The sequence below is a fragment of the Balaenoptera physalus genome (assembly GCF_965194825.1).
Source record: "Balaenoptera physalus genome assembly, chromosome: 5".
Classification (NCBI taxonomy): Eukaryota; Metazoa; Chordata; class Mammalia; order Artiodactyla; family Balaenopteridae; genus Balaenoptera; species Balaenoptera physalus.
Window position 1 is genome coordinate 122,623,852 of NC_138884.1, and position 17,129 is coordinate 122,640,980.

General features: G+C 39.6%; 1 protein-coding gene across 1 annotated transcript in view; it reads right to left on the reverse strand.

The window, feature by feature from the left end:
- The window catches only part of LOC309661338 (uncharacterized protein), a gene marked incomplete at its 5' end in the record, with an annotated part of 709,907 nt that overhangs the window by 537,755 nt on the left and 155,023 nt on the right, over positions 1 to 17,129 (reverse strand). Inside the window, 3 exons of the mRNA XM_082463079.1 lie at positions 5,631 to 6,064; positions 10,802 to 10,880; positions 16,049 to 16,086. The remainder of the gene's footprint in view (positions 1 to 5,630; positions 6,065 to 10,801; positions 10,881 to 16,048; positions 16,087 to 17,129) is intronic.

Below are 17,129 nucleotides of genomic sequence, written 5' to 3' on the forward strand. Positions count from 1 at the left end.
GCTTGTGCTGTGGCTCTTAATACTTCATGTGCGCTCACTGCAGTAAGAGGGAAAGAATCCACTTGATCTGGAATATGGCCCCTGGAAATTCAACTTGACTTGAGTTTTAAACAGATATACACATACACACTTCATGTGCACTGTTCAAAATTGAGGTTTATCAAGAGTATATGTCTATTAACCACATGCTAAAAAGAAGAGTTGGTAGGTCTTTAAAATACACATATCTGCATTTATCACACAAACTCGATCCAACTTATTTTTGTCTGTGTGGATTCTTCCATTCACACTTTATATCCCAGAGAAAGGCTAAGTAATTTGTTACTTAAAAACAAAACAAAACAAAAAATCTTGATGACACTTCTTGGTTAGGTCCCAACATTATTAAGGTATGAGAGGACAGCGTAGTAACTGATTCAGGAAGGGAATGTGTTCTCAGTGACCCTTGGCCTCATTTGTGACCATGTTTCCTCCTCCCCTGAATGCTTATCATTCCCATGACCTGAGAGGAGAAATGATTCATCTCCTCAAAGATGAACTTTCCAGGGTGTTTATTATTTGGGATTTGGCTGACTCACACATACAGCAGAATTTTTTATGACTCTTCCTTTGATTTCTATTTTATGAGAAGGTTCCCGAGCATGATCTTTTTCACCTCCCATGACTTGTACATGCATTTCCCTAGGAAGAAATGCCCTTCCTCAAACACTACTCTCCTGGTGAGCACCTTCAAGTCCAGGTTAGTAAGGAACCTCCTCTGAGAAGCTTTTCAGGCTCCTCACTCCTACCTCTCATTGGATTGATCACACACACCCCTGTGTTACAGGGGTGTCCTGACACAGACATCTATTGTTCCATTTATTCCACTACATTGAAATGTTCTTATGCTCATAAAAGAAGAAACATGGGCTAATTTTTGTCTCTGTATTATCTGCACCTAAAACAGTATGAAATACTAACAGATCCCAATTAATTTTTGTTAAATGTTGATTATTTGAACTCTAAAAAGTAGTCTATTACTTTACCAGAGAAGCTGAGATTTAAATCTAGGTGTGTGTCCAAAGCCAGTATTTCCTCTCCAGCATGCTATCTGTGTATCTGTTCACTAAACCCCATTTCTTCTGCCTTCTGACCACACAGCTAGATTTCATTTCCCAGCCTTATATAAGTAGAAGTGACATATGCCCCTTCAGGGCCTGGCCCCTCAAGATAAGTTCCTGCCAATCTTCTACCACTATTTCACCTCTTGTTTGCTGGCTAGATTCAGTAGATCCAATAGAGGGATCTAAGACTAGAAAATGGCAGAGCCACCCGATAGAGAAAGCCTAGCATCCCAAGTCACCATGTGAAGGAGACCAGGAATACCCAAGTAGAACTATTATGTGAGCAACAAATAATTTCATATGGGTGTAAGCTCCTAAAATTTTTGAGGCTTTTTTCAGCAGTTTGCCTATCCTGATTAATACACTTCCAGAATTGTAATTTTCATACCTTTTCTGTTTTCATTTTTAAAAGCTATATGTACACTGTAGAAGTTTAAAGATATAAAAAGAATAGAGAGGAAAAATAGTTCTCATCACTCAGAGATAAACCCTGTTTTATTTTTCTTATATATCTTCCCAGTCTTCTTTCGGGGAGTGGGGGAGTGGGGCAGTGGGAGGTATAGATATAATAAAGAGAACAAAGAGATGTTATTTAAAAGATGGAAGCAGAGGTTTTCTTGAAGAGAACTTTTCATTTTGTTCCTTAATGGATTCTTTTATTGTGAAGTGATGGGCCCCAGGGCATAGTATGGAAAGCAGAAAAATGATTAAATTAGATCGCTTTGCATAATAAGTAAAAGGATTTTGAGATTCCCTGGGCCATGCAGGAGCTTAAGAGAAGAGTGAAGGAGCCAAGAGGAGGAGAAAGGAAAGGAGGCTGGTGAGGAAGAGAAAGGTTCCATCAGGACAGGAGAAGGCTAGGACCTGGACCTGGGAGAGCAATACCAATGAGAACTTCCTAGCACTGGGAATTCCCGAAACACATTTAAGAATAAGAGTGTCTATTATTTGGTCCTAACATTGTTGCCACGGTGTGTCCTGCTGGCCCATGATGCAAACCCCTTGCCATTTATACCCCTGAGTGTTTAATAAAGTCACATCTATATGAATGTTTATATGAGTTGTGTTTTAAGAAAGAAAATCAAGGGAAATGGCAAGAAGTGAGACATAATAGAAATTACAATCTCAGAGGAGGCAGGATGTCAGAGAAAGAGATGACGAGGAAAAACTTGGCACTGGGGACTTCCTTGGTGGCGCAGTGGTTAAGAATCTGCCTGCCAATGCAGGGGACACGGGTTTGAGCCCTGGTCCGGGAAGATCCCACATGCCGCAGAACAACTAAGCCCGTGCGCCACAACTACTGAGTCTGCGGTCTAGAGCCCGCAAGCCACAACTACTGAGCCCTCATGCCACAGCTACTGAAGCCCACGGGCCTAGAGCCCATGCTCTGCAACAAGAGAAGCCACTGCAATGAGAAGCCCATGCACCGCAACGAAGAGTAGCCCCCGCTCGCCACAACTAGAGAAAGCCCGCACACAGCAACAAAGACCCAACGCAGCCAAAAATAATTAAGTAAGTAAGTAATTGGTTTAAAAAAACTTGGGACTGCTTCATCAAATAACATGTCATGTACCTTTGCCCAATCTTTAATGTCTCTGAAAATATGCTTTTTAATGGCTGCCTGCCATTCCAGTGTATGAACGCACCATCACTTACTTAACCTTTCCCTATTTGGTACATTTAGATCGTTTCCAGTTTTCCACTGTTAAACATACTTCCTCACGAAACACATGCATATATAAAATCTGGGTCCAGATTTTCTGCTTTAGCCAAGGTTTTGTTTGTTGTAATGAACAAAAAGTCACTCAGATCTGATTAAGTAGAGAAGTGCAACTTAATATAAGGATCCAGCATTACTGCACAAAACCCACAAGCTCATGTATTCAGTCTCATGAGGAACCGGTACAGGAGGTGCTGTAAAATCACCAGAAATTGCCATCTCATTGCTTCTTTCAGAGGATACCCATTTTCTCTGCCTCTACACATGTGTCTGAGAGAGAGAATTTACAATTGATGTTCATCTTAAATAATGTATAAAAGATACACAGTAGGTTCTAATAGCAATCTCCAATTCCTTCTAAGAAACTTCTAGATGTCATGTAACTAATGTGAGTAGGCTACTTTCCTTGCCTGTCCTGTATCCTATACTTATGTCTCTTTTTCTCATGTGTATTCTTATTTCATGTGTTTGCAATGGGAGTCCTGTTTCTCACTTCAGGGCCAAGAGGCCCTGAAGTCTTATTCATTCACTGTTTATCAGCTCCAGAAATGGCTACTTAATACTTCCAACCCATCTGTCTCTATCACTTGAGGGCTCTGTCCCTGTGGAATGACTGCTACATTCTCTCTGCAAAAGGAGCCTTCTTCAGTATGAGTGGTGGGGCAGTGACAGGGGTCTGTGTCTCCTCCATAACCTCAGTCAACTTCTGCTGTCTTTGTGTCCACATTGGCATCTAATGTCTGGCAGGCTCTTGACTTCATCCCTGTTCACTACTATGGTTTTCCATTTGTGGTCCATGGAGGTGTTTACCTTGTTTTTGAGTTGGTAAGGTCCTCACAGATATCTCCTTATAAAGATTATCTATCATTGCTCTTTGAAGCAGAGAGTATGTGTTCTTAGCCTGGAAGTCCTCTTTGCTTAATTCTTCTCATCCTTGTACGTATTGACTTTCTCTCCTCAAGCACTATGACATGGGGTCTTCCCCCAGTGTCCAGAGAAGGAGGGCATGGGTTGGGCAGATACCACAAAAGATATCTATACACATCCTTAGGATAAATTCTTAGAAATGGAATTTTTGTTTGAAAGGTATGACACTTATAGCTTTTGATATGTATTGTAAAATCACCCTTTAGAATGGTTAAATCAAGTTATGCTTCTACTAGCAGTATGAGAGAGCAGCCAGCCCTAGGCATTCTCAGGAGCTGTAATTGAAATTGGCATTTTTTCAACATTACTTCTGATGAGGTCAAAATCTTGCATTACCTTTCCCTTTCATCAGGGTCATACTTCAGGGAAAGCCACACTGAGATAATAGTTTGGCACTTCCTGGATGGGGATCACAGAGTTCTCTTCCTGTCACTTTGCATCTTTGGACTACCTTCACATTCTTGCATAAACACAACTGGGCATATGGGACGTATAATATTGTGATTTATAATAAGAAATATGTATTTGATCTTTGTTTCTGTTTCTGGCATAGAACTCCTAAAACTCTTGGAATTTCCCAAATGATAAAAGTCATAAAAGTGTTTTGATATTCACAACAAACCCCTTTTAACCACACCTGAATTTATGTTAATGAGGTGGCTTTTGGAAAGCACCTAAGGATGAGGGCCGGTTGTCAGGAGAACCAGCCATGTGATCAGAGGGTTGGAACTTTCAGTCCCACCCCCTGACCTTAAAGGGGAGAAGGGCTGGAGGTTGAATCAACTGCCAACACCAATGATTTGATCAATCGTGCCTATGTAATGAAGACTCCATAAAAACACAATAGGACTGGGTTCAGAGAGATTCTGGGTTGGTAAGCATGTAGAGATTTGGGGAGAATAGCAAACCCACAGAGCGTGGAAGTTCCACGCCCCTTCCCACATACCTTGCCCTATACATCTCTTCTATCTGGCTATCCCTGAGTTATGTCCTATTATAATAAACTGGTAATATAGTAGTAAAAGGTTTCTCTGAGTTCTGTGAGCCACTCTAGCCTATTAATAGAACTCAAGGAGTGTGTCATGGGAACGTCAGATCTATAGCTGGTCGATCAGAAGCACAGGTGAAAACTTGAACTTGTGATTGGCATCTGAAGTGGAAGCAGTGGGCAGTCTTGTGAGATTGAGCCCTTAACCTGTGGGATTGGATGCTATCTCCAGGTAGATGGTGTCAGAGTTGAATTAATTACTTGGTGGTGTTGGAAAAAACATATACCAAAGAATGCATGGTTATTATTACATAGAATCTGTGGACTAAGCATTAGTAGTTTAGTCCAAATTTTACCAGAATATATGATGCTAGATCCAGGTCACATAACTTTCTAAAGGCATATAGGCATATGCTTATAAATTTTTATTATTCATAATTTCTAGACTAAGCTTTCTAAAGGCTATGTTTACAACGATCCAAAGCAATTATGCTGGAATTTTAGGAGATTTTGTTGAGTATAAGACACTGCCTCTGGCATTTCCTCCAACCTGGCTGGGTCTCTTCCTGGAGGGCATGGCCAAATAACCCCACATTTGACCCTAAGGAACTGGGAAGTTAGGCTCACTAAGCATACCCAGCTGATAACTCCTGTTTTGTTTTGTTTTGGTTTTGGTTTGTTGTTTGTTTTTTTTCTGAGCATGTGTTCTTTGCATTTTTCTCAATAAATCATAATTTTATACGACTTAGGGTCAAAGGGCTCACTTCCACCGAGCTCCATGGGACCACCATAGTACTTTTACACACATTGCCTCACCAAATCCTCATAATAACACTTGAATAGATATTATTATTCTTCCCATTTCACAAATGAGAAAACTCAGGGTGCTTACCTTATAAAAACAACCAACATAAATTATGTAGTACAAGTTTGTTGTTTCTGCCTTCAGGCTCAGTTTGCTCGTTTGCAGTATTTGCATCTGGATTTTGTTTTGCAGCAAGTTCTTGTCAGTCTGTGGAATGCAAGTGGTGTAGACTCCACATCACCTTTGGGGGTGTCCACGTGACTCAGACAGGCCACTCCGCTGTCTTCTGGACGCAGAGAATGTTTCAGGGATGGACACCATTAGGAAGGAGTAACTTCCTCCTCACTCTTGATAGTTCCTTTGTGTCTTAAGGACATTCAAATATTGTAACCAGCCTTCTTTTCCCCCTTTCCTCACTCCAACCAAGGAGAGGTGAAGAGACTTACCTGATTGTTACAGGTGGGAAGAGAACACTGGACATGTTCATCTCCACAACTCCAGGTATTCTCTTAAGAGCCGGTCTGTGAAAACAAAGGATCTGCTTTGCCTCCCAAGGGACAGGCTGAGCCCTTACAGGGGGAAAAAAGGTTGCAAGAAAGGCTTGGACCAATTTACTATTGTCATGGCCTGGTGGCTAATCTGCAATAGTCTCGGGTTCAGTTGTTAAACCAATTTTGCTCTCACACTAAGATAAACTTCTATTGCTGAAATGATTTTTCACCAGCAATAAGGGTGGTGTTTTGTTTCTCTGCCTTATTGAACCAAACAGGTTCAATCAGAGCTAGTCCCCAAGCTTTTCTAGGGATGATGGGGAGGAGAGGAGGGAGGCATGCTCTTTTCCCCTGGACTTGGATGGGGGAGGATGTGAGCCTATACGGCTACCAGAGGAACGCAGAGTTAAGTCAAGGGTAGAAGCCAGGTCCTGCTGACATCGGGTGACTTCCTGAAACCAGTTATTCCTGAAGACAACTCTATAATTTAGACTTCTAGATTAATGACCCAATAAATTCCCTTTTTTTGCTTAAGCTGATATGAGTTGGATTTTCAGTCACTTCCAACAGAAAGAGTCCATATACAGGAATTAGCAAAAGTATGTTAAGTAAGAAGGCATAGATAAATGCTACTGGAGTTTGGAGAAGGAAGTTCAGGCTGAGATGAACTTCCTAGAGAAGCTCTTAGTTCGGATCAGTTAAAGACACAATCATTGATCACTACCATATGTTAAGATATAAAAATGAATAAAGTCTCTATCCTCGAGTTATTTACTGTTATTTAGTGGGGGAAGATGTGCATGTAAACGATCATTTCCATGTGAGGTGGCAGGTGTGACAGCAGAGACCTCACACTGTGCTATGAGACATAAAAAGAGAGCATCCTGCAGGGGGCTGGAGTGGGGACTTGTCAGAAGCTGACATCTGAACTGTTTCCTGAAAGGTGAATAAGGATTACCGGTGAGAAGATGGCAGGATAGGGCTTTCCAGACAAAGGGAAATAAAGTTGCTTAGACAGAGAAGTATAAAATAATATGATGTTAGAGGAGGGAAGCGTGCTGACCTAGGCTTCTTGAACATTGAAGGATGCAGAGGAAGAGGGAAGCATGTGGTCACATATCTGGAGCATATGATTCATACAGGGAAGAGTGGAGACACACTGGAAAGGTAGGTTGTCAGCAGAATTTAAGAGGGGCAATGGAACTTGACCCTATAATAAGTGATGCGATAAAACTGAAGTAGGGCTTTTAGCAGGGAATCACACGATAAAAGCAATGTTTTAGAAAAATAATGTGGCAACATTCTACAGCATGGACTGGATGCTGAAATACCAGTTAGAAGATGTTTGTCCAGGTGAGAGATGACTGCCGTTGAGAAGAACTGAACTGTAGTGGTAGAAATGAAATGGAAGTGCGTGGAAGAAGGAAGCTAACTATCAGTATTTGCTCCAATCTTATAAAATTGGCTTAAAAGTCAGTATTATGAAGAAATTTTTCATCTCTGTCTGTATGAGGATTATGTATGAGTATATTTTTTTCTATATAGTTTGTAGATTCTCAAAGGAAGTGACTAGGGTTCTTGGTGATTCTGTTGACACATAGTAGGCATTTAATCAATATTATAGACTAATTGAATTGTCAAATTGAGTTTTGCTGGTTTTATTATTTTTTATCTTCTTCAAATATATGCCTGTGTTTAATTGACAAGTTTATATTATTTGCACTGTTATTGGAAAATGAGTTCAATTGGGCACTGGTCCAGGAGAGAGAATACACAGTGATTCCTCTATTGTTTACTAAAGAACCATGCGAAGATATTTAATCCCATTTACCTGCTAAAGTCTCCCAAGGTGAAAAATGAGAATGTTGTTTTACAAAACATCTGGAGACTTTAGGTTAAAAAGGCTAAGGAGGAATAAAGAAAAAAAAAAAAACAACACAGTCCTTGTCAAGAAATGCACAAGAGGGAAATAAAGACAGGAATAACTATTATACAAATCATTTTCTTAAACTTAGTATTCAGACATACCCTAAGCCCATGGAATTTTAAGGTTTTTGGAGAAGACCTATAGTTTAATAAATCAATAAGGTGCTGAGGGCTTCGTTGGTGGCGCAGTGGTTAAGAATCCGCCTGCCAATGCAGGGGACATGGGTTCGATCCCTGGCCTGGGAGAATCCTACATGCTGCGGAGCAGCTGGGCCTGCGCGCCGCAGCTGCTGAGCCTGCGCTCTAGAGCCCATGCTCTGCAACAAGAGAAGCCACGACAACGAGAAGCCCACACACCGCAATGAAGAGTAGCCCTCGCTTGGCTTGCCTCAACTAGAGAAAGCCCGCGCACGGCAACGAAGACCCCACACAGCCAAAAATAAAAACAAATAAATTAATTAATTTAAAATAAAAGATGCTGCTCACAAGCATATCTTCTTTTACCTCACTTCTTTTTTTTTTATCAGGAGGCCTGATTAAAAGCAAATCAATATAGGGGGGATAAAAAAGGGAAGCGCCTGTACCACTACCATTAACTGCAACACTGATCACCGAAGCCAAACCCTTGGCCTTGCTGCCAATAAAGCTCTGAGTGCTCCTGACCTCCTGGCATATGTCTTGTCGATTAATGCAGTTCATGGATGGATTGCCACTTCAGCTGATGTCTTGAGTTTCTGCAGCTGATAGAGCAGTGGTTCTCAAACTTTAATGGATAGAAGATACTCAGCTGTACTATTTGTTTTACTGGTTGCAGACTGTACCCCCAGAGATTCTGAGTCAATAAATCTGGGGTAGGAATCTTTCATTGATCACATACCCTAGATGATTCTGAGGCAGGAGGAGCTCCATGTACCTTGTTTTAAAAATAACTTGCTATCTTACTATGTTGTAAATATCTGGATTCAGGCTGTGAATCTGACAATGTGATATGGGCTCTAATTGGGGAATAGTGGCACAGATGAGAGACTAATTTTGCTCAGTGAAAAGGAAAGGCAAGAGGAGGGTAAGAGAGACCCCCAAATATTTGACCTGGTATTTAAAAGATGAGAAGAAATTTTACAGCTAGGAAGGGGCAAGAAGAGAAAGAATGAGGAGGGAGGAAAGTGCATACAGAAGAATGACAAGTAGATATAGCAAAATACGAGACTATCCTGTGGGCTTGTGGTTCCCGAATACAACAGCTGCACCAGAAATCTCCTAAGATATTTATCAAAATGCAGATTCCCAGAGCCTCCAACAGACTGACTCAATCGAATCTCTTAGGCAAAGACCTGGGTATCTGGACTTGTAACAAAGGCCCCCAGACATTCCGATAAGCAGACAGCATGGGAACTATTGGTAGACCAAGAACTGGTCCAACCTGAGACTCTAGGTCCTTAAGAGGATAGAGCATCTGAGAGTTAATGTCAGGAAATATCCAGCCAGGGGATAAAAATATAGCCAAGAAGAAATTCCAAAGCCAGTAATAGGTCAGTCAGAAATTTTCCACAGAGAAAGGGATAGATTACAAAGATGGGAGTTAGGTAAATGAGCTGAATTTCCAAAAACAGAAGATGTAGACAAAGAAGGCAGTTTCTAGAAATAAAGACAAAGTGAGACCGAAAATCACCCTATGAGAGATCAGGCAGAGGTAGACTTCCTGAACTCTACAAGGTACTATGCAAGGAGATGGCTTAACAGCAACCTTAATGTAACTGATCACTTTCACCTGGAGTTGAAAAGACATCCAGTTCAATTAGCTGCTGAAAAGACAACTCTAAGGAAAAATCAAGATTTTCAGAGATTAGAGATTACGGAGTTCAGAGGTTATGGTTCAGTAGAAACCTGACTTTTAAGAGACAGAGTGAAGAGACACTGAATCATCAAGAGGAGAAAAGGGTAGTGTGAGCTGTCTGTCTTCATTTTATCAATTACCGGGGCCATAGAATTCAACTCATAGTTCCTCTTAATCTATGCATATAGAACTGTTCTTTAAACTACCAGTAGGTGGCACCGTGGTTTTGGTTTAAAAAAAAGCATATTGCCAATGATAGTAAATTTATTACCCTGTTTAAAAAAAAAGAACAAGAAAAACTTGTGTTAAGGAAAGACTAAAACCAAATTAAAATACCAGATCAATATCTGAAGGCTTATGTATTGTCCTTACTCAGAATTCTACACGCTACGCTAGTTTTAATTTATGACCAATAAATTGCATAATTTAGCCAGAAATGGAACAGATCATCAAATCGACAAACAAAAATCTGAAGAATGTCAAATATGGTTGTAAGTTAAGAGATGTTTATTTGCAGTAAAGCAGCTAGCAAATTTCCGTGTGTATTATGATTTTTGTGAGCTTTAGGTACTATTGCCTTCATGGGCTCTTTCCTCCAGAAAACACATATAAATTATAAAATATTTTATGATTGCTTTGATATAAAGACACATATACTCCAGGCTAGATTAATCATTAAATGTTTTCTTTTTTTTTTACTGAACTTAAAACAGAGTTAAAATATTTTTGTGGGCCCCTAACCGTGTCATGGGCCCTATACACTGTGTCTACTATGTCCAATGGATAAGTCCACCCTGGCTCCTTTAAGTTATCCTAAGAAATGAAACCTAGAGAATAAAACTAGGAGAGAATGAGGTTGAGCATGAACATAGCTTAAGTTGTCCACAGCAAAAGTGAAATTTCTTTGAAGCTTTGTGCATTAGCTTAAAGTTATATTCAAACATTGCAAGAAGTATGTTTAAAGTTACTTCCCATCAGGGAAAACTAAGGAAAACAAAACTTCTTACCTGAGCCACTGGTCAGTGGATAAGATGCAATTGCAATGAGTTGATTCTTCTCTGAGAGTTGTTACTCAGGAATTTCCTGCTGAGGGAAGCAGAATTAAGTGTACACACAAGACATTGAGCAAGGGCAGTTGCAACAGGAAAGTAGAACCAATTTATGAGAAAGAATATTTTCATTTTGAGAGTTCTAGGTTTCTATTTTGTCAAGGGGGGAAGAATGAAAGCAGAAGGGAGCTGCTGTTATTTTTCTCAGGATCTAATTCTGAAAAAGAAAGTATATGAATTTGAGAGTCTACAGTTTTAAGTAAGGGCCTACACAGTATAATAATAGCAACTTTAAATAGAATCCAGGGAATTCCCTGGTGGTCCAGTGGTTAGGACTCGGCGCTCTCACTGCCTAGGGCCCAGGTTCAATCCCTGGTCAGAGAACTAAGATCCCACAAGCCGCATGCAGTGCAGAATGAATGAATGAATGAATGAATGAATGAATAAATAAATAAATAAATAAATAAATAAAATCCAAAATCCAAGAGTCAGAGACCCCGAGAATAGGAGGGGCTGATAACAGAGATTCTTGGGAAAGCAAAGAGAGCCATTCTAGGGCATTCTTTGAGACAATAAAATAAGGTGAAGCAGTGTTGGGTGTCTGGAGCCAGGGATCCCAAACAGGGATCAAGGGTCAGGAGTGTGGAGCAACTCTCCTAGGGGAGTGATACATTTGAACACCATCCTTGAGGTGGAGATTACTTCAATTGAACCTATCTCTCATGATATTTTGGGAGACTTTGGGTACAAGTATTTGATGGATAATATTTCAGTTTTTCATTTGTGCTTAATATTTTACATATTAAAATAATAATTCATCAAAAACTTTCTGTATTGTCAAATAAAAAGTCCTTCATTCAGTTTGGAATGACATGATTTGCTTCATTTTAACTCTAATTTTCTTTCAATGTTCACACTTCACAAAGATTATGGGGGAAATATTTATATAATTAATCCTCACCATGACCATTTTCAAATATTTAGAGCTACCAAAAAAGAAAAATCTTAAGAATGGAAATAGTGGATTTCTGGATTTCCTGTTCTAATAAGAAGAAGTTAAAGTCAAATTGGGATGTACTCAAATTCCAAAACAAATGCTCAATTATTTATACTCAACTTAAAGACTGTTGGCACTGAAGCACTTGTGTAGGCAAAGACTTCCCAGAACCTGCGGCATTAATGATTCAGAGAAAAAAAAAAAAAAAAAAAACTTAAAGAAGTATGGTCTTTTATTCAGGAGTAATTCTCAGGGGACTTGAGTCCAATGCAAGATCTCAAAGAGAAGATGGTGAGAGAGTAGCCCGTTGTACTCTCTATTTTTCTCAAAGAGCGTGTACCGTTCCCCCCCTCCCAAGCTTTACCCCATGAGAGGTGGAGAAGGAGGGAAGTAATATAGTAATATAGTAATATAGATTGTTTATACCAAACATTCCTGACCTTTGGCAGTTCCACTCTCACCTGCATAAGTCTAATGTAGGTCACATAGAATTAAACATTCATCTACAATTCTATCCATTAAGCTTGCACTACATCCGTCACAGAGACTGAATTCTCTGATGACCAGCCATTAGGCGAGGCAGTACAGGGTTTAGGATCAAACTACCTGGCTTCAGATCTTGTCTCTGTTACTTATTAGTTGTATAGCCTTAGGTAAGTGGCTTAGCTTCCTTAAGCCTCCAGTTTATATCTATAAAATGGAGATGACGATAATAATACCTACATCAGAAATATCTAATGAGAATTAAATGAAATAATCCATATCAAAGTTTTTAGCTCATAGCACCTGGCAAGAATAAGAGTTCAAAGTTGGATATTAGCCATACTGCTTGTTATTCCAGGAAATGGCACTTCAGGACACGTCTGTTATAGATGGCTGAGGCCATCTGGATATTACACAGAAAGAGCAGGGACAAAGGAGAGTTCCCCCATGCCTCTGCCAAAAGCAACTTGAAAGTTCAACTTTCAGTGGCAGTGAACAAGATGTAAAGGTCAACAGCCGTTTCCTCTGGAACCTGGCTAGTAATCTGACATCTGGGAATTGGCTCAACTTGTGGGTAGAAATAAACAAATTTTCTTCGCTGTGACCTTACAAACCAAACTTCATTCTAACCCTCGTTTCTTCCTAATCCCACTTCCCAAAAATTTATAAAATAATTTCCTCACATAAGCCCATGTGGTACTTTTTGGGTGTATCCTAAATTGCAAGGTTATGAATCATTGTGTGAATGCTAAATATTTCTATTCCATTATAGGATTTAATAACAATGATAAAGAAACGCTCTATATTAAAAAAAAATTAACCTCTTGATTTCAAATTCTGGCCTTTTTTTCCTTTCACAGACCACTTCTTATTCCACAGCATGCTACTATACTATTATTTATAAAGCACTCTTGGTCAATATTTATTTGATTCAAAATCATTATAAAGGCTAGAGTTGTTCCCCCCTAATTTCAGTTCTACATGTTTTCCACCATACACAATTTGTTTCAAACAAAATAGAAAGATCCCTATCCCCACAATCACTTTGCTTTTTCTTTTTTACAATAGGTCATTTCATAAGTGTCCTTTAAGGCCTCTCAGAGATGTAGAATCAAGGAGCATAAGAAATGAAGTCTGTTTCACAAGTAGTATCCAGCTCTATTCATTGAGGCTACTTGAAGAATTTTTTTTAAATCCCTTGCCTCAAGCCTGTGCTTCTATCCCTTAATTTATGCTGCACACCACCTAAATTGAAGTTGCCCAAACATCTATTTTCTAAATTATTCTTTCTCTCTCACTATTAGTAGCCTGGTCACAGAAATACTGTGAAAGTTTTAGCATAATCAAGCAAACACTTTGATCTATTCCTATTTCAAAAAAAATATTCATTGAATACTTTCTGTTTCAAGCGTTCTGCTAGGTGTTGCTTATATAGTGATGAATAAAACAATTATAGTCTCACCTTCATGAGGCTTATCATTTAGTTGTGAAATCAGACATGAGACAAATAAACACAAAAATAAATATATAATTACAAATTATAGTGAGCCAGAAAGAAAGAAAGAAAGAAAAGACAGAGGGAACATATGTGATTATAACAAGGGGGCACCCAATTTACACTGAGGGAGTCAGAGAAGATCTCTCTAAAAATAGAATATGTTATTTGAAAGCTAAAGGATTCACAGAGGTTAGCTAGGAGAAGATTTGGGGTGGGGGGCGGTCTTCTAAGCAGAACACATGCAAAGGCCCTAGGACAACAAAGAACTTGCCACATTAAGAAACTGAGGAAGTCTAACATGGTGGAGCTTAGTGAGCAATGGGAAAAATCCTATAATATGGACTTGACCTCATATACCTCTTCTGAAATCAATTTTTTTCTTTAATCCAGAATGTCTATTCAAAAAACCATATTGCTAGATAATTTACAGTGTGGTTTCAAATTTCAACTTCTCAGTAAAATTATATTATAAATAAACCTGTACTCAAACCTTCCAACTTCCACACTCCCATTCACCACTCCCCTAAGGTCTGTCCCTGCTAAATGATGCTTACATTTTTAAAATTATTTATCGAATGATCTAAAATTAGTGGAGTAGAAACATGAAACAATTTTTGTTTTACTCCTTTTCACCATGCACTATAAAATCTCTCTTTCCTATACTTTAACATCTTAAGCAGATTTCATAGGTTGGTGGTCACATCCAGCTGTTAATGTCTAACCTTACCTAATCCAAAATTTAAAGCGTCAATCTCAGTCCAACTCTGTGTTGGTTCCTTTCCCTCCTGGCACCTGCCATATTTGGCCTGAGTGATTAGGGAAGGAGAAGGGTAGTTCTGATCACTCATTCATCCTATCCCACGCCTGGGTTCTTTCTTCCTCCAGTGTACTGGTGAGAGCTAGGGCTTCAAAGATTGCCACGGGCTAGATCCTGAAGAATCTTCTACGTCAAACTAAAGAACTTGGCCTTTATTTTTAAGGAGATACAGAAAACATCAAAGGGGAATTACACAAATAGATTTTCACTTTAGAATGACCCCTTCACCACACTGTAAAGAGTAGATTAGAGGAGACAAGCAAGGATTTGGATTACAAAGAGAACACGGGCCTCTTGAAATCTCTCCCAAAGCTCCCGTCATAAGTTTCGTCTCACAAACTTGTCTCAAAATGCCATGTGACCTCCATTGGCTTTGAAATACTCCTGAAAAATCCTTCCTCTAAACTTGGGCAAGTCTGACCAATCATTTTTAGGATTTATTAAACACCACTATGAGGAAAATGGCATTCTGCTTTATTAATCTTGGCTGAAGGGTAACAAGATATTAAAATAGGACTCTTTTGTCTTGGAGTTTCACCAGTGGCCCTGAAGTCTAAGCACAATGTCCAAATTAAGGAGCAAGACCTCCAAAGCAATACATCCTAAGGACTGTGAAACTGAGTCTACCAACATTGCTTAAACTCCCACGTCCATTTCTGTAAATATTGAAACTGAAAAAGCCTATAAAGAGAGGGCCTTTGGAAATTGTTCTGGGTGCTACGGAGGGGAGGAGATGGGGAAGGGGAGGAAAAAGTACTTTCCTTCGCCTTAATCCAGGTGACAGGAGCTTCTCTGAACCTCTCAAAAAACTTGGCCTACAGCCTCTGAAGATTGGGAGACCAGAGATTGGACTCTGCCTCTGCTGCAGGAAGTCCAAAGATGCAAGGCTGTAACTATTATTAGTCTGTAAATAGCAGAGAGAGCTGCATTAGCAATATTTACAGTTCCAATGACAGTAGGCAAAGGAGTTTGTCTCCCGGGACCCAGATGTGGATCCAGGGTCAGAAAGGCAGCCTGGTGTGTGAGAGGTGAGCCTGGAGAAGCCAAAGGCCCCCAGTAGGGAGACATATTGCTGGAAGCTTATGGCTAAAGGGGGATTCAAAAAGAGTCAGATATGGGAACATTACTTGTTTAAAGGGAACTGCAGTCATAGGTCCTTTAGCAGGAAGGTCCCAAGAAAAAAAGCACCCCCAGAGAATAAGAGCCAACAACTGTCTAGCTGTCATCTTTGACACACGTCTTATCTATGCCCCCTGCCCCTAACCCTGGGTATCCTTGTGACTCTCTTTTAACCAGCTGGATGTGGCAGAAATGACATTGCAGGACTTTTGAGGCTAGGTTAGAGAAGGCAATGCAGCTCCCACTTTGTTGCCAGATACAACTATATCAGTCCAGTAAAACTTTTCTTACCTCTTATCTTTCTTCCCCAGAGAAGTGGGAAATCATACCTAGGAGTGGAAGAGGAAGTAGAATTACCAAATTATAAAGAGGTAGAGCATGCTTCCCCCGTTCCTGGTCAGGCCTAAGCTGGGTGACAGGAGAACCCTAAATTAGATAAGAATCCTAAATTTTGATACTATACTTGGCAACAATTTTTATTTGCTAAAATGAGACTTTCTTGTGATTGAAGGAACCAGAAAGCTATTCTACCTGCCAAATATTTCATCCAGGGTAGGAAAGAGTAAGTCCAAAAGCAGATTTGAAAGGAAAGAATAAAAATAATTCACACACTACTGAGTCCAGTTTATTTGATAAAATGTGTACACGATTTATGATATGTTTTGAAGCAGATGTAAAACAAGAGCTATGGAGTCAACAGAGAGCTGGAATTACATAGAAAGCAAAGGCCATAGGGTGACTATATCAAGGCCAGCTAAAATCCCTGGCCTGCTCAGGGTTAGGACTTTTCATGAAATAAATAAATTAGCTAGTGTTAATTGTTTGGACAAGTCATAAAAACAGAAGAAAGCAAAACTGGGTTATACTTGCTCTTCTTTATTTTATACTTTTCTGTTAAAACTTTTTGGGTCTTTTTTTTTTTTTTGGAGGGGGGTAGGTAATTCCTGGAAGTCCAGTGGATGTTGAGTAATATGGGATTAATTTTAAAAGCATAAATTATTCTATGTTGTGGGAAGACACACATGACCAGTAGATGAAGTGGCATTTCTGCATGCAATCTGTTTTCTATTTCTTTCCAAAAGCAAGACAAAAAACTTGTTTTTCCCTTATGCGGTCTTTTACAATATGTCCTATAATTTAGATTTCCTTTAAAGAGATACGTGTTCTTTTTTTCTTTTAATGATCAGAAATTTTCATGTCAAGAAAGATATAGTGCCTATATCCCCTCCTCAAAATCTGGGTGGGCATGTGACCTATTTTTAACCAATAGAATGTGGCAGAAGTGACATTGCATGGGCTTCCCTGGTGGCGCAGTGGTTGAGAATCTGCCTCCCAATGCAGGGGACATGGGTTCGAGCCCTGGTCTGGAAAG